At 43.2% G+C, this 26,298-nt stretch overlaps 1 long non-coding RNA gene across 2 annotated transcripts; it reads left to right on the top strand.

Moving 5' to 3' along the window:
* The first annotated feature begins 12,017 nt into the window (after positions 1-12,017).
* LOC142476398 (uncharacterized) lies at positions 12,018-25,859 on the top strand. Of its 2 annotated transcripts, XR_012791648.1 has the most exons (6): positions 12,018-12,127; positions 15,767-15,884; positions 16,873-16,970; positions 18,537-18,647; positions 22,365-24,051; positions 24,774-25,859. It is a non-coding gene; the product is annotated as an uncharacterized LOC142476398 (long non-coding RNA). The 2 variants fall into 2 exon arrangements; XR_012791647.1 differs by having other exon boundaries at positions 22,365-25,859.
* Positions 25,860-26,298: the final 439 nt, after the last annotated feature.

The following is a 26,298-nucleotide window of genomic DNA, read 5'->3' as shown; positions in this document are numbered from 1 at the left end:
TTTACGTATACCCAGTCAGTGACGGCTCTGGTCACGTGATGCCTTAATATGGGCTTATCCATATATGTTCATCCACGTCACTAATGTGATGCCCGCACTGTTGCGGAGCTGGTACTTACGACGGGCACTTATTGTTTTATCAGTACTGCGTACCTGACTCTACCGGCCTACTTTCAACACTAGTACAATATGTGCTTCACTACGAGTGAGTGGGGAATATTGGCATCACACAGTCACTGTTGAATATGCCATTCAATCCATTTTGAAAATAGTAATGCAATGTGGTTTTGTTTTGTTTGCTTTTTGCAGTAATGAAGAATGGAAAAGTTATATTAAAATTAAATTGGAGGGGGACTAGATTCAGCATTTCATCATGAACTCTGCACTTGTGAGAATTTAACTTCTTGAATACCCTGACAGGTACACGCAACATTAAGACTATAATCTGCTGTGCAAGCTTTCGTGCTATACCTCCCCCTCAGGTTTTGATTTATACATTTGCTCCCTCAATTCATGTCCTCTAATATTTGAAAGCTCTCTCCTAGCATTTTCTCTTTACCACAGAACGTCATCCCAATGTAACCTCTCTCTTGTTCTCTCTGCTTGCTGTTTCCTCACTCCTCTGTTAAACTTTTCTAATTTCTCTAACTTCCACACTCCTGCTTTTATCCACATGTTCTCCTCTTTCCTTCCCCTACCTTTGCATGTGTCTACACACTGCACCATTTGTACAGACCTCTATTGCAGCTATTTCTGCACTGCTCAATGAAAAGCACTCTTTAATATCCTATTCTCTGTGCCCCCTCTCTCTGCGCCCCCTCTTTTGGCGCCTCCTCTCTCTGCGCCCCCTCTCTCTGCGCCTATCTGTCTCATTCTCTCTACGTCCCTCTCTCTCTACATAGAGCTATCTCTGTCTCTCTCTACACCTATCTCTGTGTCTCCTTCTATGTTTGCTGATGTGTGGGATATCTCTTATAATCTTGAACCTGCTCATATACACATCGGGCCTCCCTGCCTCTGCCTCCCTGCTAAGAGTGTTAACCTATCTAATGTAATCCACATTCCTTTCCTTACTTTTCTCTTCCCTTCTCCTATGCCATCTGGAATGTCCGTTCTCTGACTAACAAGGCTCTAGTTGTACATGACCTCTTCTGCTCTCATCATTCACAATCAGTCATTCCCCTCACCCCATCTTACCTGTCCCACTGATTTGCCTCTGCTTAATTAAACTCTCCTCTGACATCTACTCTAACCTCTCTGCTCTCTCTCTCTTTCCGCTTAAACTAACAATCTTATTAACTCTTACAATGCTATCCTCCTATCTATATGCCCCCTCTAGGCTCTGACACACTTGTCCCTCTAGCCCACACCCTTGGCTAAATTCCCAAACATGTTCATCACACTTCCACTCGCTGTTCTTAATGCCTATGAAGGAAATCACACAATTGATATTTGATTTTTCTACAGTAAAAATGTCTCCAGTCCTGTATAAAGCTGCTCTCTGGGGCCAAACCACACTACTTTTTTTTCACATTCATCAACACTCAAATTTAATTTACGCTGTCTTTTTTTCCCTGTATTTGACTCCCTCCACTAACCTTCTCCTCACACTTGCCATCCTTCCTTCACTTCTCAAGCATTTGACTACTTCAGAGGCAAGGTGGATGCCACCCACAAGGAGATTCCTTCTGTCCCTTCCCCCTTCTCTCCTTCTACCTAATTCTCCTTCTGCATTTGACTCCTTTTCTTCTCTTACAGAGCTGGAAGCTAATCATCTTCTCTTCTCCCTCTACCACATGCCCTCTAGATCGTATCCCCTCACACCTTACTGCATCTCTTAGTCCCCACTCTCACCCACATCTTCAATTCCTCCCTATTCTCTGGCTCTTTACCCTCTTACTTTAAGCCTGTAGTGGTCACCCTTTTCTCAGAAACAACCTACACCCTATGTGCCTTACTAACTACCGCCCTGTATCCCTCCTGCTGTTTGTCTCCTAATTGCTAGAATGTCAACATTCTTAAATCACATGCCCTCCTGGATCCTTTACAACCTGCCTTTCGTACAGCTCGTTCTACAGACTGTGCTTAAAGCAAATTCCCAAGGTCACTTTTCCCTACTAATCCTACTTGATCTATCTGCTGCGTTTGATGCTCTCAATCACTCTCCTCCTTCATATTCTAAACTCTCTCTTGGTATCCATAACACAGTTCTATCCTGGTTTTCATCATAACTTTCCTGTCACACATTCTCCATCTCTGTTGCTAACATGTCTTCGTCTTCTATTGATCTGTCTGTGGGTATACATCAGGGCTCTGTTCTGAGATCTCTCTTTCTCTCTACATACTATCATTTGGTGACCTCATCAACTCTTTGTGACAATCCTATAAATAACAAATACAAATATCAGGTCATGGGAATAAGTGATTTGGACATAAAAGTAACATTTCGGAAGTGTGGACAACTAATACATCTTGTAGATTGCCTTTACAGTGTGATGTCATTGATTCAGTAGATTGTGTGCAGACCAGGACTGCAGTACAGTGTCACTCACATGGATGACTTGCGTGGTAGAAGCTCAAGAACAAGGATGTCAAACTCCAGTCCTCGAGGGCAGCAAACAGGCCAGGTTTTCAGGATATCCCTACTGAAAACCTGGCCTGTTTGGGACCCTCGAGGACTGGAGTTTGACATGCATGCTCTAGAAGGAGCACAGCTGTGGGTGGGAGGTGGATTTGCTTTGCATCAAATGGTTTGGAGCAAGGTTTATTGTATGTATTATCATAATAACAATGCAATGCTTAACTTTTATTTCAGGAGGGATGACTGCAGAACAGAAGTGAATATTGAAGCCATGTGTTCCTTTTCTTGCAAAAGAGAAAATTTGAAGGACAGTTGAAGAGAAGGAAAATTACTACACAGAGACAGATAAGCAATGTGTATATTTCTCATTTACCATTTAGTATTTGTCGTTTTATTGACTCCACACAATCCGGCTGCTACGGGTTTCACATTGAATATTTTCATCTCTACTCTACCCCTTCCTGTGATCTGAACCATGCAAGTTTTCGTTGATTCAATACATCATGAGTAGAGTGTGGCTACAGTATGAAGTAAAGACCCAAGGACCACATCTACTACCATTCATAACAAGAACATGTGCAGTAGCGCACAGCTGCAGTTCTATGTGATTGTTATGAAAGGTTGAGGTGGTTCAATTCTATGAATCTGGAGTGGGATGGATCCTGTTTGCATCATATGGTTTCATCTAGGCCAGTAGATTATATAACTCTCAGTACAGGTTACACATGGCATCAGTATTAGTGATTTAAAGAGGAGGAAAGCTTCAATGTGGAGAACAAAGCCAAGTAATGTTGAAGTTACTCCTTTTACCATTTACTTGGTCAGTCTGTACTGTCTACTCTCCACACAGCTGCTAAGGATCTTCCATTTTAAATACTTTCACCTCCTATTCTGCACTGCTTTGCTGCCCATTATTCAGAGATGCGTTCCAGTCATGTTTAGCACTCTGAATCTCTCTGCAGTCATTGGTTCAGCACATCATGGGTAGAGCATGGCTACAGATACAGCAAGCTATTATTATTTTACCGGCTGATCACCCATAATATTGCATTAAAACATAGAATATCACTTAATTTCCAAAAGATTCAGTGATGCTGATAATGCAGAATCTCACAACATTTCCCATCATAATGCCATAATGCACAAGTGGGAGAAATAATCCTTGCTATATCTGTACATTGTGTGACGTATTACCTCAATGACCAATGAGAGCAAGTACATCTTCTGTATAGAGCGGCTGTGTTATGATGCAGTTATTGATCATCATTGACATAATCACAAGAATCTTATGCAAAGGGAAATTGTCCGCAGCGAAGTGAGATTTCAGCCCCCAAACGTCTGTAATATTAATGCAATGTCTTACTTTTGTTGCAGTGAACACTGAAGAGACGGATCTACTACAACACTGTACAGGATGAGCATACGCTACAAGCAGCAAAATGATCTTGCAGTTGACAGTATGTTGTTCTGGTAATGTGCACAATTATTATTTATGGGCTACACACCACAGTGCTGGACATATTCTGTTAACTTCAACTCTACTCCTAACATGGAGATGTCTTCCTGGTGTTACTGATTCAGTACATCATATGCACAGTGTGGTTATGATATGATGGATTGATTTAATGAACCCACCAACCAATGATGACATCTGCATCATCTTCTGTAAAGTGCAGCTACAGCATGATATTATCAGCATTTGGTGCGGTATAATCAGAGGTATCTATGTGCTTTTGTGCCTGTTTTAAGTCCTCCAGCTTAACGCCCCTACACCTCCCACTACACAGGCATACTTACTTATGCATACACTGACATCTGGCATACCTACACACACCCCAGGGCCACTTCCTTCCCCTGATGTCAGGGAGAGGATGGGCATGCAGAGTGCAGTAAGTCTCCACGTTACTCTGGCCAACAGTCTTGGCCTACCTCCAGCATCTGTCACCCACAACATCTGTTCCCTCCTTGTAAAGTGCTGAACTATCTCACCTGGGTCAGTGCTATAGCTGATCACAGTGCCCGATCAGGATGTCACTGTGACAGGCAGCAGTGCAGATTGACCGGTCAATCAATGCAGTGCCGCAACATATGCACTAAATGAGATTTCCGTGCCCCCAGTCAGGTTACTCCCTGGGCAGTGACCCTGCTCACACCCTCCCCTAGTTCCACCTCTGATCACAATTATCTCTCTTGGAGAGTGTAGCAAATTGGAGTTGGGGGTATCTCACCTCTGCCATGCATGGTCACAATCTGGGCACAGGACCCAAATAGTGGGCAATGTGGCACTTCTTACAGTAGAGAATAAGTAACTTTATTCTTTACTTGTGTATTAAGGACCTTATTTGCATTAAATTCAGTCCACATGGGACCAAGACTTTCTGGCTTACTGAACAAAGTGGAATTGTTTCGTAGAGGGTGGAGAATTGTATTTTATCTGAAATTACCCCCTCTGCACAAAATACAAACAATTCTACCCATACAAGTACCTTGTGGAAGTTGTTGCCCTCTATCTTCCTGTGGTCTCTCCCTGTTTCTCACCGTGCCTCCTCCCATTTCCTTGCACCTCTGCGTCTCCGCATATATCCCTATACTCAGAGCCGGCTCCGGTCAGTGACATGGGATGCCCAAATATGAGCATACCCATATATGAGCATCCATGCCACTGACCGGAGCCCGCTCTGTTGCGGATATGGAGAGAGAGTGGGAGATTTACATCCCCTTATAATTCATATGGTGCATAGTACCGGCACGTATTGTTTTACCGGTACTGTGTACCTTCCTACTTTCACACTGGTACAGTATATGCTGCAGTGGGACTGAGAGGGATATATTGGTAACACATAGTCATTGTTGGGGGAATTCAATCCATTTTGAAAATAGTAATGAAATGTTTTTTACTTTTCTTTTTTTTCAGTAATGAAGAATGAAACATTTCTGTTAAAATTGAATTGGAGGTGAACTGGATTCATCATCAACTCTGCACCAGTGTGAATTGATGTTCTTTAATGTTCTGATAAGGTACATGCAACATCTCTTCCTCAACCCCTGCACCACTCTCTGCCTCTTGCCTCTCTCTCTCCACCTCCCTGCTAAGCGTATTAACCCATCTAATGTAATCCACATTCCATGTCTCACTTTACTCTTCACTTCTCACGTGCCCTCTGGAATGACTGCTCTCTGACTAACAAGGTCTATTTGTACATGACCTCTTCTGCTCTCATCATCCACCACCTCTCATTCCCCTCACCCCTGTCCTACTCGATACCTCAGCTTAATTGAACTCTCTCCTCTGACATCTACCCTTATCTCTAACCTCTCCTCACTTTCTGCTTAAACTAACTATCTTGTTAACTTTTACAATGCTATCATCTCCTCCTCCTCCCTCCTCCTCCTCCCTCCTCCATCATATATATGCCCCTTCTAGGCTCTGACACACTCATCCCTCTAAGGCCATGATTATCATGGGCACATGCTTGGTCATCCACAGTGTGTGCGAGCGATGCAGAGCCGCCTCGGACCTCAGTGCAGGGATTGCTGCATACCCCCAGCATCTGTCACCCACAAACAATACACACACTAATACTCCCCACAATACACACTATAATACCTCCTCAATACTAATCTCCCCAATAATATTATAGCTCCAAACACAATATACACAACACCCTTACACAAGATACACAATCTAGTACTCTCCTCTGCACCTCTACACACAATATAATACTCCCACACACACAATATACACACTACCCTCCTACCCCCATAAAATACAACCAATAATACACACACACTTTGTGGATGTTGGGACCAGCTCCCGGCATGCACCAGTGAAAGAGAGAGGCCCGCAGAAGCTCGGAAGAACTCCCTCCATCCGTGCCTTCCTCCGTTTCACATCTTCTCCCTGTCTCTCTCCCTCCCTTTCCTTGCATCTCCCTGCGTCTTTACGTATACCCAGTCAGTGACGGCTCTGGTCACGTGATGCCTTAATATGGGCTTATCCATATATGTTCATCCACGTCACTAATGTGATGCCCGCACTGTTGCGGAGCTGGTACTTACGACGGGCACTTATTGTTTTATCAGTACTGCGTACCTGACTCTACCGGCCTACTTTCAACACTAGTACAATATGTGCTTCACTACGAGTGAGTGGGGAATATTGGCATCACACAGTCACTGTTGAATATGCCATTCAATCCATTTTGAAAATAGTAATGCAATGTGGTTTTGTTTTGTTTGCTTTTTGCAGTAATGAAGAATGGAAAAGTTATATTAAAATTAAATTGGAGGGGGACTAGATTCAGCATTTCATCATGAACTCTGCACTTGTGAGAATTTAACTTCTTGAATACCCTGACAGGTACACGCAACATTAAGACTATAATCTGCTGTGCAAGCTTTCGTGCTATACCTCCCCCTCAGGTTTTGATTTATACATTTGCTCCCTCAATTCATGTCCTCTAATATTTGAAAGCTCTCTCCTAGCATTTTCTCTTTACCACAGAACGTCATCCCAATGTAACCTCTCTCTTGTTCTCTCTGCTTGCTGTTTCCTCACTCCTCTGTTAAACTTTTCTAATTTCTCTAACTTCCACACTCCTGCTTTTATCCACATGTTCTCCTCTTTCCTTCCCCTACCTTTGCATGTGTCTACACACTGCACCATTTGTACAGACCTCTATTGCAGCTATTTCTGCACTGCTCAATGAAAAGCACTCTTTAATATCCTATTCTCTGTGCCCCCTCTCTCTGCGCCCCCTCTTTTGGCGCCTCCTCTCTCTGCGCCCCCTCTCTCTGCGCCTATCTGTCTCATTCTCTCTACGTCCCTCTCTCTCTACATAGAGCTATCTCTGTCTCTCTCTACACCTATCTCTGTGTCTCCTTCTATGTTTGCTGATGTGTGGGATATCTCTTATAATCTTGAACCTGCTCATATACACATCGGGCCTCCCTGCCTCTGCCTCCCTGCTAAGAGTGTTAACCTATCTAATGTAATCCACATTCCTTTCCTTACTTTTCTCTTCCCTTCTCCTATGCCATCTGGAATGTCCGTTCTCTGACTAACAAGGCTCTAGTTGTACATGACCTCTTCTGCTCTCATCATTCACAATCAGTCATTCCCCTCACCCCATCTTACCTGTCCCACTGATTTGCCTCTGCTTAATTAAACTCTCCTCTGACATCTACTCTAACCTCTCTGCTCTCTCTCTCTTTCCGCTTAAACTAACAATCTTATTAACTCTTACAATGCTATCCTCCTATCTATATGCCCCCTCTAGGCTCTGACACACTTGTCCCTCTAGCCCACACCCTTGGCTAAATTCCCAAACATGTTCATCACACTTCCACTCGCTGTTCTTAATGCCTATGAAGGAAATCACACAATTGATATTTGATTTTTCTACAGTAAAAATGTCTCCAGTCCTGTATAAAGCTGCTCTCTGGGGCCAAACCACACTACTTTTTTTTCACATTCATCAACACTCAAATTTAATTTACGCTGTCTTTTTTTCCCTGTATTTGACTCCCTCCACTAACCTTCTCCTCACACTTGCCATCCTTCCTTCACTTCTCAAGCATTTGACTACTTCAGAGGCAAGGTGGATGCCACCCACAAGGAGATTCCTTCTGTCCCTTCCCCCTTCTCTCCTTCTACCTAATTCTCCTTCTGCATTTGACTCCTTTTCTTCTCTTACAGAGCTGGAAGCTAATCATCTTCTCTTCTCCCTCTACCACATGCCCTCTAGATCGTATCCCCTCACACCTTACTGCATCTCTTAGTCCCCACTCTCACCCACATCTTCAATTCCTCCCTATTCTCTGGCTCTTTACCCTCTTACTTTAAGCCTGTAGTGGTCACCCTTTTCTCAGAAACAACCTACACCCTATGTGCCTTACTAACTACCGCCCTGTATCCCTCCTGCTGTTTGTCTCCTAATTGCTAGAATGTCAACATTCTTAAATCACATGCCCTCCTGGATCCTTTACAACCTGCCTTTCGTACAGCTCGTTCTACAGACTGTGCTTAAAGCAAATTCCCAAGGTCACTTTTCCCTACTAATCCTACTTGATCTATCTGCTGCGTTTGATGCTCTCAATCACTCTCCTCCTTCATATTCTAAACTCTCTCTTGGTATCCATAACACAGTTCTATCCTGGTTTTCATCATAACTTTCCTGTCACACATTCTCCATCTCTGTTGCTAACATGTCTTCGTCTTCTATTGATCTGTCTGTGGGTATACATCAGGGCTCTGTTCTGAGATCTCTCTTTCTCTCTACATACTATCATTTGGTGACCTCATCAACTCTTTGTGACAATCCTATAAATAACAAATACAAATATCAGGTCATGGGAATAAGTGATTTGGACATAAAAGTAACATTTCGGAAGTGTGGACAACTAATACATCTTGTAGATTGCCTTTACAGTGTGATGTCATTGATTCAGTAGATTGTGTGCAGACCAGGACTGCAGTACAGTGTCACTCACATGGATGACTTGCGTGGTAGAAGCTCAAGAACAAGGATGTCAAACTCCAGTCCTCGAGGGCAGCAAACAGGCCAGGTTTTCAGGATATCCCTACTGAAAACCTGGCCTGTTTGGGACCCTCGAGGACTGGAGTTTGACATGCATGCTCTAGAAGGAGCACAGCTGTGGGTGGGAGGTGGATTTGCTTTGCATCAAATGGTTTGGAGCAAGGTTTATTGTATGTATTATCATAATAACAATGCAATGCTTAACTTTTATTTCAGGAGGGATGACTGCAGAACAGAAGTGAATATTGAAGCCATGTGTTCCTTTTCTTGCAAAAGAGAAAATTTGAAGGACAGTTGAAGAGAAGGAAAATTACTACACAGAGACAGATAAGCAATGTGTATATTTCTCATTTACCATTTAGTATTTGTCGTTTTATTGACTCCACACAATCCGGCTGCTACGGGTTTCACATTGAATATTTTCATCTCTACTCTACCCCTTCCTGTGATCTGAACCATGCAAGTTTTCGTTGATTCAATACATCATGAGTAGAGTGTGGCTACAGTATGAAGTAAAGACCCAAGGACCACATCTACTACCATTCATAACAAGAACATGTGCAGTAGCGCACAGCTGCAGTTCTATGTGATTGTTATGAAAGGTTGAGGTGGTTCAATTCTATGAATCTGGAGTGGGATGGATCCTGTTTGCATCATATGGTTTCATCTAGGCCAGTAGATTATATAACTCTCAGTACAGGTTACACATGGCATCAGTATTAGTGATTTAAAGAGGAGGAAAGCTTCAATGTGGAGAACAAAGCCAAGTAATGTTGAAGTTACTCCTTTTACCATTTACTTGGTCAGTCTGTACTGTCTACTCTCCACACAGCTGCTAAGGATCTTCCATTTTAAATACTTTCACCTCCTATTCTGCACTGCTTTGCTGCCCATTATTCAGAGATGCGTTCCAGTCATGTTTAGCACTCTGAATCTCTCTGCAGTCATTGGTTCAGCACATCATGGGTAGAGCATGGCTACAGATACAGCAAGCTATTATTATTTTACCGGCTGATCACCCATAATATTGCATTAAAACATAGAATATCACTTAATTTCCAAAAGATTCAGTGATGCTGATAATGCAGAATCTCACAACATTTCCCATCATAATGCCATAATGCACAAGTGGGAGAAATAATCCTTGCTATATCTGTACATTGTGTGACGTATTACCTCAATGACCAATGAGAGCAAGTACATCTTCTGTATAGAGCGGCTGTGTTATGATGCAGTTATTGATCATCATTGACATAATCACAAGAATCTTATGCAAAGGGAAATTGTCCGCAGCGAAGTGAGATTTCAGCCCCCAAACGTCTGTAATATTAATGCAATGTCTTACTTTTGTTGCAGTGAACACTGAAGAGACGGATCTACTACAACACTGTACAGGATGAGCATACGCTACAAGCAGCAAAATGATCTTGCAGTTGACAGTATGTTGTTCTGGTAATGTGCACAATTATTATTTATGGGCTACACACCACAGTGCTGGACATATTCTGTTAACTTCAACTCTACTCCTAACATGGAGATGTCTTCCTGGTGTTACTGATTCAGTACATCATATGCACAGTGTGGTTATGATATGATGGATTGATTTAATGAACCCACCAACCAATGATGACATCTGCATCATCTTCTGTAAAGTGCAGCTACAGCATGATATTATCAGCATTTGGTGCGGTATAATCAGAGGTATCTATGTGCTTTTGTGCCTGTTTTAAGTCCTCCAGCTTAACGCCCCTACACCTCCCACTACACAGGCATACTTACTTATGCATACACTGACATCTGGCATACCTACACACACCCCAGGGCCACTTCCTTCCCCTGATGTCAGGGAGAGGATGGGCATGCAGAGTGCAGTAAGTCTCCACGTTACTCTGGCCAACAGTCTTGGCCTACCTCCAGCATCTGTCACCCACAACATCTGTTCCCTCCTTGTAAAGTGCTGAACTATCTCACCTGGGTCAGTGCTATAGCTGATCACAGTGCCCGATCAGGATGTCACTGTGACAGGCAGCAGTGCAGATTGACCGGTCAATCAATGCAGTGCCGCAACATATGCACTAAATGAGATTTCCGTGCCCCCAGTCAGGTTACTCCCTGGGCAGTGACCCTGCTCACACCCTCCCCTAGTTCCACCTCTGATCACAATTATCTCTCTTGGAGAGTGTAGCAAATTGGAGTTGGGGGAATCTCACCTCTGCCATGCATGGTCACAATCTGGGCACAGGACCCAAATAGTGGGCAATGTGGCACTTCTTACAGTAGAGAATAAGTAACTTTATTCTTTACTTGTGTATTAAGGACCTAATTTGCATTAAAATTCAGTCCACATGGGACCAAGACTTTCTGGCTTACTGAACAAAGTGGAATTGTTTCGTAGAGGGTGGAGAATTGTATTTTATCTGAAATTACCCCCTCTGCACAAAATACAAACAATTATACACATAGACGTACCTTGTGGAAGTTGTTGCCCTCTATCTTCCTGTGGTCTCTCCCTGTTTCTCACCGTGCCTCCTCCCATTTCCTTGCACCTCTGCATCTCCGCATATATCCCTATACTCAGAGCCGGCTCCGGTCAGTGACATGGGATGCCCAAATATGAGCATATCCATATATGGGCATCCATGCCACTGACCGGAGCCCACTCTGTTGCGGATATGGAGAGAGACTGGGAGATTTACATCCTCTTATAATTCATATGGTGCATAGTACCGGCACATATTGTTTTACCGGTACTGTGTACCTTCTTACTTTCACACTGGTACAGTATGTGCTGCAGTGGGACTGAGAGGGATATATTGGTAACACATAGTCATTGTTGGGGGAATTCAATCCATTTTGAAAATAGTAATGCATTGTTTTTTACTTTTTTTTTTGCAGTAATGAAGAATGAAAAAGTTCTGTTAAAATTGAATTGGACGTGAACTGGATTCAGCATTTCATCCTCAACTCTGCACCAGTGTGAATTGACGTTCTTTAATGTTCTGACAAGGTACATGCAACATCTCTTCCTCTACCCCTACATCACCCTCTGCCTCTTGCCTCTCTCTCCACCTCCCTGCTAAGCGTAGTAACCCATCTAATGTAATCCACATTCCTTGTCTCACTTTTCTCTTCCCTTCTCACGTGCCCTCTGGAATGTCTGCTCTACGACTAACATGGTCTATTTGTACATGACCTCTTCTGCTCTCATCATCCACCACCTCTCATTCCCCTCACCCCTGTCCTACTCGATACCTCAGCTTAATTGAACTCTCTCCTCTGACATCTACCCTTATCTCTAACCTCTCCTCACTTTCTGCTTAAACTAACTATCTTGTTAACTTTTACAATGCTAGCACCTCCTCCTCCTCCCTCCTCCTCCCTCCTCCATCATCTATATGCCCCTTCTAGGCTCTGACACACTCATCCCTCTAAGGCCGTGATTATCATGGGCACACGCTTGGTCGTCCACAGTGCGTGCGAGCGATGCAGGGCCTCCCCGTCGCCTCGGACCTCAGTGCAGGGATTGCTGGAGCGACAGGCATGCGCTAACTTTGCCTTCTGTTGCGTGCTTACTATAGACACAGCCTAACCCATGCATTGGTTAAATTCACAAGCACGCTCTCATCACACTTCATCACATCACACTGCTGCTCTTAACACCTATGGAGGAAATCTCACAGTCTGATTTTCTACACTAAACCTTTGTCCTGTTCTGTAAAACTCTGCTCCTTTTTTTAAGGTCAAACACTACTTTTTCCTCACTCATCAACACTCCAATTTCATTCACACTGTCTTCTATGTATTTGAGTCCCACCACTGACTTTCTCCTCCCACTTAACATCCATCCTTTATTTCTCCTCAAGCCTTTGCTCACTTGAGGCAAGGTGGATGCCATCCACAAGTAGATTCGTTCTCTCCCTTCCCCCTCTCTCTTTTTCTATCTAGATCTCATTGCACTCTTGACTCCTTTTCTCCTGTCACAAAGCTGGAACCTGATCTTCTCTTCTCCCTCTACCACATGCCCTCTCAATCCTATATTCTCACTCTCACCCACATCTTCAATTCCTCCATATCCTTTGGCTCTTTCAACTCTTCCTTTTAAGCATGCAGTGGTCACCCCTATTCTCAAAAATAACCTTGACCTTGTGTGAATTTCTAACTATCGCCCTGTATCCTTCCTACCATTTGCCTCCTAATTGCTAGAACGTCTTGTGATCTCCCGTTTGAACAACATTCTTAAATCACATGCTCCTCTGGGCCCTTCACAATCTGCTTTTCCCAATGTAAAAAATTATGTACATAAAGAAAATTCCCAAGGTCCATCTTACTTACTAATCCTGCTTGATCTCTCTTCTGCTTTTGATACTGTCAATCACTCTTCTCATTCATATTCTAAACTCTTTCTTCGTATCCGCAGCAAACTTATATCCTTGTTTTCATCATACTTCTCCATCACACATTCTCCATCTCTGTTGCTAACGTGTCTTTGTCTCCTGTTGTTTTGTCTGTTGGTATACCTCAGGACTCTGTTCTGGGACCTCTCTCACTACATACTATCACTAGTTGACCTTATCAACTATTTTGGCCCTTGATATCATCTCTATGCAGATGATACACACACCTATCCACCCTACCGTCACTCCTGCAATTTAGTCCCTAGTTTCGGGTTGCCTCCTGGCTATATCCTCCATGGATGACACTCTTCTGCCTTAAACCTAATGTCTAAAACTGAGCTCCTCATATTTCCCCCTAAATCTGGCCTAATATCACCTTTCTCCATCGCAGTAAACAGTACTACCATCATCCTGTCATGAAAGCACATTGCCTAGGAGTAACATTTGACTCTTCCCTTTCCATCTTCATTCACGACACTGGCTAAAGTTTGTCGATTCTTTCTCTGTAATATTTCCAAGATTTGCCCTTTTCTCTGTCAATCTACTGCTAAAACGCCAATGCATGCCCTTGTCGTATGGGTTAACATACTGCTAACAGGGCTCCCTGCTTCACAACTTTCTCATTTGCAATCTATCCAAAACTCTGCTGCTTGAATAATTTCCCTTTCTCCCACAACAGTATCTGCTCATCTCCTCCTCCTCCTTAAATCCCTCTCCTTGCTTCCCATCAAGTTTCAGATCACCTACAAAGTTCTCCTCCTTACCTTTTTGTTAAGGTTCTCTATTAGTGGTGTACCGAGTACCCGGCGTTACCCGACACATTTCCAGCTACCCGGACATTACTCGAAACCGGCCACTGAGAAGTGGACTTGGCCGGGTAATACCCGGCGTCGGGTAATGTCAGGGCAGCTGGAAATAATCTTTTATACTTACCTTTCCTAAGACATCTAGGATCAGCAGCAGCAGTCCTCTGATGTTGGCAGCATCAGAGGTGTCTTCACCTGGCGGGGGGAGCTGCAGGAATCACTTCCACAGCACCGAAGCAGGTAAGCTGTGTCTGTGAGCCTGCAGCTCCCCCGCCGGCTGAAGACACCACAGATGCTGCCACCGTCACAGGACTGCTGCTGATCCTAGATGTCACCGCCACCCGGAAGGTAAGTGCCAAACCGTGTACCCGACCGGGTAGAACCTTTCATTTTGGCCGGGTACCCGTTACCCATTTTTTTATAGTTGAGGACCCAGTCCAACACTATTCTCTATTCATCTGCTCCTTCCTACATATCATCTTTGGTCTCGTTATGCCCTTCCTCGTCTCCTAAGCTCTACTAATAACTGTCTCCATTATACTTCTTACACCTCTACTGCGCACTCGCTCTCTTGCCTGAAACCCTTTCCCATCAATTTACCTGTGAAACTCACACACACTCAGTATATGCCAACATACCCTCTTCCACCCACATTTAAGATCAACCTTAAAATTCACAACTTAAATGAAGCATTTCAATAGCTTTTACTCGTTGCTACTGTCACTCATTCAGTCACTAACTATTGTTCCCAAGAAGTGCTTTATACTACAAGTACCCACCATTAAGGACAAGCATTGTCATCTACTGCACTTGTTCCCCCACCTGTTGTCTCTCTGTAAGTCTCCTTACATTTCTCTTAGATTGTAAACTACCCAGGACAGGGATTTACTTTCCTATTGTCTGTTTTTGTTTGTTGAACTTATTGTATAATAATTTCCTGTACTTTTTGGTCTCTCTTGTAAAGCGCTGAGTACACAATGGGTGGTATATAAATAGAGATATATGCAGAGTCTAGAGACAAGGCACACGTGTATAGGTAGCTACAGTTTATCCGGGACCGTATGCATCCTTGAAGTGCCTGTCCCAGTTATTTTCTATTGATTGCAATGTAGGAGTGTCTGTCCTGTCTTATTTTTTTTATTATTATTATTATTATTATTATTATTATATATACAAAGATATATACAAAGATTGTTTCCTGTCGTTAGCATGACATTGTGTGACACAGTGTGATGTCATTGATTCAGTAGATTGTGTGCAGACCGGGACTGCAGTACAGTTTCACTGACATGAATAACTTGTGTGGTAGAAGCTCTAGAAGGAGCACAGCTGTGGGAGGGAGGTGGATTTGCTTTGTATCACATGGTTTGGAGCAAGGTTCATTGTATGTATCGTCAATAATAATTATAATAATAATAATGCAATGCTTAACTTTTTTATTTCAAGAGGAAAGACTGCAGAACAGAAGTGAATATTGAAGCCATGTGTTCATTTTCTTGCAAAATAGAAAATTGAAGGACAGTTGAAGAGGAGGAAAATGACTACACAGAGACAGATAAGCAATGTGTATATTTCTCATTTAGTATTTGTCGTTTTATTGACTCCAAAAAATCCAGCTGCTAAGGGTTTCGCATTGGACATATTCACCTCTACTCCACCCCTTCCTGTGATCTGTACCATGCAGATTTTTGTTGATTCAATACATCATGAATAGAGTGTGGCTACAGTATGAAGTACTGACCCAAGGACCACATCTACTACCATTCATAACAAGAACATGTGCAGTAGCGCACTGCTGCAGTTCTATGTTATTGTTATGAAAGGTTGAGGTGGTGCAATCATATGAATCTTGAGTGGGAGGGATCCTGTTTGCATCATTTAATTTGATCTAGGCCAGTAGAGTATATAACTCTCAGTACAGGTTACATATGGCATCAGTATTAGTGATTTAAAGAACAGAAAAACAGGAGTGGAGAACAAAACCAAGTAATGTTGAAGTTACTACTTTTTACTATTTACTTGGTCAGTCTGTACTGTCTACTCCCCACACAGCTGCTAAGGGTTTCCATTTGAGATACATTCACCTTCTACTCTGCACTACTGTGCTACCCTCTATTCAGAGATGAGTTCAAGTCATGTTTACCACTCTAAATCGCTCTGCAGTCATTGATTCAGCACATCATGGGTAGAGCATGGCTATAGATACAGCAAGCTTTATTTTACCCTAATATTGCATAAAAAAATAGAATATCACTCAGTTTCCTACAGATTTACTGATGCTGATAATGCAGAATCTCACCCTCCCATCATAATACACCAGAGGAAGAAATAATCCTTGCTATATATGTACATTGTGTGACATATTGCCTCCATGACCATTGATGGCAAATACATATTCTGTATAGAGCAGCTGTGTTATGATGTAGTTGTTATTGATCATCATTGAGATATAATCACAAGAATCTTATGCAAAGGGAAACTGTCATTAGCATAGTGGGATTTCAGCCCCCAAACTTCTGTAATATTAATGCAATGTCTTACTTTTATTGCAGTGAACACCGAAGAGACGGATCTACTACAACACTGCACAGGACAAGAGTATACACTACAAGCAGCAAAATGATCATGCAGTTGACAATATGTTGTTCTGGTAATGTGCACAATTATTATGTATGGGCTCCACACCACAGTGCTGGACATATTTTGTTAACTTCAACACTACCCCTACCATGGAGATGTCTTCCTGTGATTGGTGTTACTGATTCAGTACATCATATGCACAGTGTGGCTATTATATGATGGATTGATTTAATGAACCCACCAAACACTGATGACATCTGTATCATCTTCTGTAAAGTGCATCTACAGCAGGATATTATCAGCATTTGGGGTGATATAATCAGAGGCATCTATGTGCTTTTGTGCTGGGTAAAGTCCTCCAGCTGAACCGCCCCCCGCCCCCCACCCCCCTACACCTCCTGCCACACAGGCAAACTTACTTACACACACAGCACACTTACTTATGCACACTGACACTTGGCATACCTACACACACACACCCCACAGCCACTGGCATGCATGCAGAGTCCTGGGTATGCAGGATGGGCATGCAGAGTACAGAATATCTCCACCTTGCTCTGGCCCGTACTCTTGGCCTACCCCCAGCATCTGTCACCCACAACCTCTGTTCCCTCCCTGTAAATTGCTGCACTAACACACCTTGGTCAGCGCTACAACCGATCACAGCACCGGATCATGTCACTGTGATAGGAAGCAGTGCTAATTGACCGGTCAATCAATGCCACGTGGCAACATACGCACCAAAAGAGATTTCCATGCCCCCTGACAGGCTACTCCCTGGGCAGTGACCCTGCTCATCTTCCACCTCTGATCACAATATTCTCTCTTGGAGAGTGTAGCAAATTGGAGTTGGGGGAATTTCACCTCTGCAGTGCATGTAGAGTCCTGTATGCAGAGTACAGAAAGTCTCCACCTTAGTCTGGCCCGTACTCTTGGCCTACCCACAGCATCTGTCACCCACAAATAATACATACACTAATACTCCCCACAATACACACTTTAATACCTCCTCAATAATAATCTCCCCAATAATATTATAGTCTTAAACACAATATACACAATACCCCCTAACACAAGATACCCAATCTAACACTCTCCTCTGCACCTCAACATAATATACACACTATAATACCCTACACACAATATAATACTCCCACACACACACAATATACACACTATCCTCCTACCGCCATAAAACACAACCAATAATACACACACACTTTGTGGATGTTGGGACCAGCTCCTTGCATGCACCAGTGAAAGAGAGAGGCCTGCCATCCGTGCCTCCCTCCATTTCCCATCTTCTCCCTGTCTCTCTCCCTCCCTTTCTTTGCATCTCCCTGCATCTTTGCGTATACCCAGTCAGTGACGGCTCCGGTCACGTGATGCCTTAATATGGGCTTATCCATATATCTGTTGCAGAGATGGAGAGAGACCTGGAGATTTTACATTTCCTTATAATTCATATTGGTACTTAGTACGGGCACTTATTGTTTTATCAGTACTGGGTACCTGACCGTACTGGCCTACGAGTGAGAAGGGAATATTGGCATCACACAGTTACTGTTGAATATGTCATTCAATCCATTTTGAAAATAGTAATGCAATGTGGTTTTGTTTTGTTTGCTTTTTGCAGTAATGAAGAATGAAAAAGTTATATTAAAATTAAATTGGAGGGGAACTGGATTCAGCATTTCTTCATGAACTCTGCACTTGTGAGCATTGACCTTCTTGAGTGCCCTGACAGGTACACGCAACTTTAAGACTATAATCTTCATCAACTGCTGTGCAAGCTTTCGTGCTATACCTCCCCCTCCGGTTTTGATTTATACATTTGCTCTCTCAATTCATGTCCTCTAATATCTGGAGGCTCTCTCCTAGCATTTCTCTCTACCACAGCACGTCATCCCAATGTAACCTCTCTCTTGTTCTTTCTGTTTACTGTTTCCTCACTCCTCTGTAAAACTTTTCTAATTTCTCTAACTTCCACACTCCTGCTTTTATCCACATGTTCTATACACTTTCCTTCCCCTACCTTTGCATGTGTCTACACACAGCACCATTTGTACAGACCTCTATTGCAGCTATTTCTGCACTGCTCAATGAAATGCACTCCTGCACATCCTATTCTCTTCCACCTTCCCTCATTCTCTACGCCCCCCTCTCAAAGCCCCCTCTCTCTATGTCTCCTCTCTCTACGCCTATCTGTCTCATTCTCTTGACGCCTCTCTCTCTCTCTACATATCCCTATCTCTGTCTCTCTCTACACCTATCTCTGTGTCTCCTTCTATGCTCGCTGATGTTGGGGGATATCTCTTATAATCTTGGACCGGCTCATATACACATCAGGCCTCCCTACTAAGAGTGTTAACCTATCTAATGTAATCCACATTCCTTTCCTTACTTTTCTCTTCCCTTCTCCTGTGCCCTCTGGAATGTCCACTCTTACTAACAAGGCTCTAGTTGTACATAACCTCTTCTGCTCTCATCAGTCACAATCAGTCATTCCCCTCACCACATCTTACCTGTCCCACTGATTTGCCTCTGCTTAATTAAACTCTCCTCTGACATCTACTCTAACCTCTCTTCTCTCTTCTCTCTCTCTCTTTCTGCTTAAACTAACAATCTTATTAACTCTTACAATGCTATCCTCCTATCTATATGCCCCCTATAGGCTCTGACACACTCATCCCTCTAACCCACACCTTTGGCTAAATTCCCAAACACACTCATCACACTTCCACTTGCTGTTCTTAATACCTATGGAGGAAATCTCACACTTTGTTTGATTTTTCTACAGTAAAAATGTCTCCTGTCCTGTATAAAGCTGCTCTCTAGGGCTAAATACACTACTTTTTTCCACACTCATCAACACTCAAATTTAATTTACGCTGTTTTTTTTCTCTGTATTTGACTCCCTCCACTGACCTTCTCCTCCCACTTGCCATCCTTCCTTCACTTCTCCTCAAGCATTTGACTACTTCAGAGGCAAGGTGGATGCCACCCAAAAGGAGATTCCTTCTGTCCCTTCCCCCTTCTCTCCTTCTACCCAAATCTCCTTCTGCACTTGACTCCTTTTCTTCTCTTACAGAGCTGGAAGCTAATCATCTTCTATTCTCCCTCTACCACATGCCCTCTAGATCGTATCCCCTCACACCTTACTGCATCTCTTAGTCCCCACTCTCACCCACATCTTCAATTTCTCCCTATTCTCTGGATTTTTGCCCTCTTACTTTAAGCCTGTAGCGGTCACCCTTTTGTCAGAAACAAACTACACCCTATGTGCCTTACTAACTACCGCTCTGTATCCCTCATGCTGTTTGCCTTCTAATTGCTAGTGTCAACATTCTTAAATCACATGCCCTCCTGGATCCTTTACAACCTGCCTTTCGTACAGCACGTTCTACAGACTGTGCTTAAAGCTAATTCCCAAGGTTTTTCCCTACTAATCCTACTTGATCTATCGGCTGCGTTTGATGCTCTCAATCACTCTCCTCCTTCATATTCTAAACTCTCTCTTGGTATCAGTAACACAGTTCTATCCTGGTTTTCATCATAACTTTCATGTCACACATTCTCCATCTCTGTTGCTAACATGTCTTCGTCTTCTATTGATCTGTCTGTGGGTATACATCAGGGCTCTGTTCTGAGATCTCTCTTTCTCTCTACATACTATCATTTGGTGACTTCATCAATGCTTTTGGCCTTAGATATAATCTCTATGCAGATGATACACACACAAATCTATCCACCCCTGTTCTCACTCCTGCAATCCAGTCCCTACTCTTGGGTTGTCTCCTGGCTATATGCTCATGGATGGCACTCCACTGCCTTAAACTTAATGTCTAACACTGGGCTCATATTATCCCCTTTCTCCATCACAGTAAACAGTACTACCATCTATCTTGTCATCAAATATGTTGCATAGGAGTAACATTTGGCTCTTCAATTCCATCTCCATTCACATGCACGGCTATGGGTAAAATGTGTTGCCTCTTTCTCTGTAATATTGCCAAGATCTTCCCTTTCCCCTCTCAACCTACTGCACCGACACACTTTATTCGAGCAAATACCCGGTATGTACCTGGCAGATACCTAGAATGCGCCGCTCCTCACCTCTGACAAGCCCCGTTGCATTTGCCTTCCCAGCCTGGGTTCATGCCTGGCTGATGGCGGCTGATCTGTTAAATGATAATGATTAGGATTTAATAGGCTGCAATGCTTCGCGTGTCTACCAGATGGCATAAATTCATGAATTGTAATGCAGTATATATATATGTACTGTGCAGTATTGCAGCCAACGGGAATAAAATGCTTCAATCCCTGCCGGAAAATAACTCAATGCACTCGGGCAGAAAACAGTCACAAACCTCAATACACCCGGGTATACCCGTATTCGTGGGACTAGCCGAGCTCGAATAAAGTGTGTCGCCAGTGTACTGCTAAAACTAAAATGTATACTGTTATCCTATAGGTTATTTTAACATACTACTAACAGGCCTCCATGCTTCACAACTTTCTCCTATGCAAAACTCTGCTGCTTGAATTATCTCACTTTCTCCCACAACAGTCTCTGCTCATCTCCTTAAATCCCTGTCCTGGCATCCCATCAAGTTTTTGTATCACCTACAAAGTTCTCCTCCTTACCTTTTTGTGAAGGCTCTCCATTAATCTGCTCCTTCTTGCATATCATCTTTGATCTCTCGTTATGCCCTTGCTTGTCTCTTGCACTATAACCATAACTGTCTCCTGTAAACTTCTTTCACCTCTACTGTTCTCTCACTTGCCTGAAACCATTTTCCATCACTGCACCGTACATGTGAAACTTCCTCACACTCAGTATATGCCAACATAACCTCTTCCACCCACATGTAAGACCAATCTTAAAATTCACGACTTAAATCAAGCATTTAAAAAACTTTGACTCGTGGCTACTGTCCCACACCCACAGTCACTGCTAACAACTATTGTTCCCAAGATGTGCTTTCTACTAATTGTACCCACCATTAAGGACAAGCATTGTCATCTACTGCACTTCTTCCCCCAACTGCTGCCTCTCTTTAAGTCTTCTAACATTTCTCTTAGATTGTAAAGTTCCCAGGGCAAGGATTTACTTTCCTATAATCTGTTTTTATTTGTCGCACTTATTTTTTAATTATTTTTCCCCTCTCCCCTAATGATATACATATAGGTTTTCCTGTCATTTGCATTTGCATGACAGAGTTATTATGGTTAACTATTGCATCATGTAGACTGCCTTTTCAGTGTGATGTAATTGATTCAGTACTTTGTGTGCAGACTGTGACTGCAGTACAGTGTCACGAACATTAATGACTTGTGTGGTAGAAGCTCTAGAAGGAACATAGCTATGGGAGGGAGGTGGATTTACTTTGGATCACATGGTTTGGCGCAAGGTTCATTGTATGTATGATCATAACCATGCAATGCTTAACTTTTATTTCAGGAGGGAAGAACAGTGAATATTGAAGCCATGTGTTTCTTTTCTGTCAGAAGAGAAATTTTGAAAGACAGTTGAAGAGGAGGAAAATGACTACACAGAGACAGATAAGCAATGTGTATATTTCTCATTTAGTATTTGTCGTTTTGTTGACTCCACACAATCCAGCTGCTAAGGGTTTCGCATTGGACATATTCCCCTCTACTCTACCCTTCCTGTGATCTGTACCATGCAGGTTTTTGTTGATTCAATACATCATGAGTAGAGTGTGGCTGCTGTATGAAGTATTGACCCAAGGACCACATCTACTACCATTCATAACAAGAACATGTGCAGTAGCGCACTGCTGTAGTTCTATGTGTTTTATTAAAGGTTGAAGTGGTGCAATCATATGAATCTGGAGTGGGATGAATCCTGTTTGCATCATATGGTTTCATCTAGGCCAGTAGAGTATATCTCTCAGTACAGGTTACACATGGCATCAGTAGTAGTGATTTAAAGAACAGAAAAAACAAGAGAAACTTCAATGTTGATAACAAAGCCAAGTAATGTTGAAGATACTCCTTTAACTATTTATTTGATCAGTCTGTACTGTCTACTCCCCACACAGCTACTAAGTCTTCCATTTGAGATACATTCACCTCCTACTCTGCACTGCTGTTCTGTCCTCTATTCAGAGATGAGTTCCAGTCATGTTTACCACTCTGAATCACTCTGCAGTCATTGATTCAGCACATCATGGGTAGAGCATGGCTACAGATACAGTAAGCTTTATTTTACCGGCTGATCATCCATAATATTGCATTAAAACATAGAATATTACTCAGTTTCCAAAAGATTCAGTGATGCTAATAATGCAGAATCTTACAACACATCCCATCATAATGCACCAGAGGAAGAAATAATCCTTGCTACACTACCGACACGTTTTATTGAAGCACGGCTAGCACCGCAAGCCGGGGGATGCCATGTGTTTCTTTTCTGGCAGAAGAGAAATTTTGAAGGACAGTTGAAGAGGAGGAAAATGACTACACAGAGACAGATAAGCAATGTGTATATTTCTCATTTAGTATTTGTCGTTTTATTGACTCCACACAATCCAGCTGCTAAGGGTTTCGCATTGGACATATTCACCTCTACTCTACCCTTCCTGTGATCTGTACCATGCAGGTTTTTGTTGATTCAATACATCATGAGTAGAGTGTGGCTGCTGTATGAAGTTTTGACCCAAGGACCACATCTACTACCATTCATAACAAGAACATGTGCAGTAGCGCACTGCTGCGGTTCTATGTGATTGTTATGAAAGGTTGAGGTGGTTCAATTCTATGAATCGAGTGGGATGGAACCTGTTTGCATCATATGGTTTCATCTAGGCCAGTAGATTATATAACTCTCAGTACAGGTTACACATGGCATCAGTATTAGTGATTTAAAGAGGAGGAAAGCTTCAATGTGGAGAACAAAGCCAAGTAATGTTGAAGTTACTCCTTTTACCATTTACTTGGTCAGTCTGTACTGTCTACTCCCCACACAGCTGCTAAGGGTCTTCCATTTTAAATACTTTCACCTCCTATTCTGCACTGCTTTGCTGCCCATTATTCAGAGATGCGTTCCAGTCATGTTTACCACTCTGAATCACTCTGCAGTCATTGATTCAGCACATCATGGGTAGAGCATGGCTACAGATACAGTAAGCTTTATTTTACCGGCTGATCATCCATAATATTGCATTAAAACATAGAATATTAGTCAGTTTCCAAAAGATTCAGTGATGCTAATAATGCAGAATCTTACAACACATCCCATCATAATGCACCAGAGGAAGAAATAATCCTTGCTACACTACCGACACGTTTTATTGAAGCACGGCTAGCACCGCAAGCCGGGGGATGCCCCGGCGTGCTAGCCGCACTCCCTCAGCGTGCCGCGCATCACGATGCACGGTCACGCGTCATCGGGTGCCTGCGCCCCCTGCACGCGCGTCCAGGGCTCCCCGAGGGAGCACTGGTGTCCCGCGATGTGGGGGACAGCGGCAGGGGGTTCCGGGGGACCCGACGGACCCGGCAGCGGAAGGGAGAAAGCCCCGATCGGAGGGCGCTCCTCCGCTGCTTCGGCGTGCGCCCGGCACCCTCCGGCGCGCGCCAGGTTACTGCTGCGGCCAAGAACGGGCAAATGCTCGAATAAACTCGGCCGCAGCAGTATATCTGTACATTGTGTGACGTTTGGCCTCCATGACCATTGATAGCAAATACATATTTTGTATTGAGCGACTGTGTTATGATGTAGTTGTTATTGATCATCATTGAGATATAATCACAAGAATCTTATGCAAAGGGAAAATGTCTGCAGCATAGTGGGATTTCAGCTCCCAAACTTCTGTAATATTAATGCAATGTCTTACTTTTATTGCAGTGAACACTGAAGAGACGGATCTACGACAACACTGCACAGGACAAGAGCAAACACTACAAGCAGCAAAATGATCTTGCAGTTGCAAGTATGTTCTGTAATGTGCACAATTATTATTTATGGGCTACACACCACAGTGCTGGACATATTCTGTTAACTTCTACCCCTACCATGGAGATGTCTTCCTGTGATTGATTCAGTACATCATATGCACAGTGTGGCTATGATATGATGGATGGATTTAATGAACCCACCACCCACTGACATCTGCATCATCTTCTGTAAAGTGCAGCAGGATATTATCAGCATTTGGGGTGGTATAATCTGGGGCATCTATGTGCTTTTGTGCCTGGATAAGTTCCTCCAGCTGAACCACCCCCCTATACCTGCCACACAGGCATACTTACAGAGCACACTTACTTATGCACACTGACACTTGGAATACACACACACACACACACACACACACAGACACTGTCATGCATGCAGTGTCCTGTATGCAGAGTACAGAAAGTCTCCACCTTACTCTGGCCCGTACTCATGGCCTATCCCCAGCATCTGTCATCCACAACCTCTGTTCCCTCCCTGTAAAGTGCTGCACTAACACACCTGGGTCAGCGCTGCAGCTGATCACAGTGCCGGATCATGATGTCAATGGGATAGGCAGCAGAGCTGATTGACAAGTCAATCAATGCAGCTCCGCAATATATGCACCAAAAGAGATTTCTGTACCCCCTGTCAGGCTACTCCCTGGGCAGCGACCCTTCTCACCCCTCTCATTCCACCTCTGATCACAATAATCTCTCTTGGAGTGTGTAGCAAATTGGAGTTGGGGGAATCTCACCTCTGTAGTGCATGGTCACAATCTGGGCACTGTACCCAATTATTGGGCAATGTGGCACGTCTTACAGTAGAGAATAGAATAAGTAACTATATTCTTTACTTGTGTATTAAGGAACTTATTTGCAATAAAAATTCAGTCCACCTGGGACCAAGACTTTCTGGTTTTCTGAACAAAGTGGAATTGTTTTCCTATAATTTTATATTCTCTGAAATGTAACATCACAATAAAGTACTCCTATTTTTTTCCTTTGTGCTTTTTTATGGACTATTCCTTTATGTATTTCACTTAATGGGACTAATTACCTTACGATTAGATTTCACTTGTATTTTCTTGGGTTACTCTTTGGAATTTCTCTCTGTGTTCATTTATACTATCTTATTTAGAGCAGTCTTTGCCATTGGACCCCATTTCTTGCCAGAGAGATCTGTAACACAGAGTATTGAAGAGAGTACAGAACAGTGGTGAAGTAGATTTTTATGCTTCTAGGCAGCCTCCCTTCTCACCATGTATTCTGCCCCCGACGGTCTCTTGCACTGCTCCCTCCTACACCCACTCTCCTCACTCTTCCCTCCCCTCCCCGCTATCACTCAATGACCCCCTCTCATTCAATCCTGCTCCCTTACTCCCCCCTCACTCATTCTTCCTTCTGCACACACAATCCTCCCGAATATCACTCCCAAACAA

Source organism: Ascaphus truei, unplaced genomic scaffold, assembly GCF_040206685.1.
Source record: "Ascaphus truei isolate aAscTru1 unplaced genomic scaffold, aAscTru1.hap1 HAP1_SCAFFOLD_1574, whole genome shotgun sequence".
Taxonomy (NCBI): domain Eukaryota; kingdom Metazoa; phylum Chordata; class Amphibia; order Anura; family Ascaphidae; genus Ascaphus; species Ascaphus truei.
The sequence above is the reverse complement of the archived record's forward strand: the minus strand, read 5'-3'. Positions and strand labels throughout refer to the sequence as shown.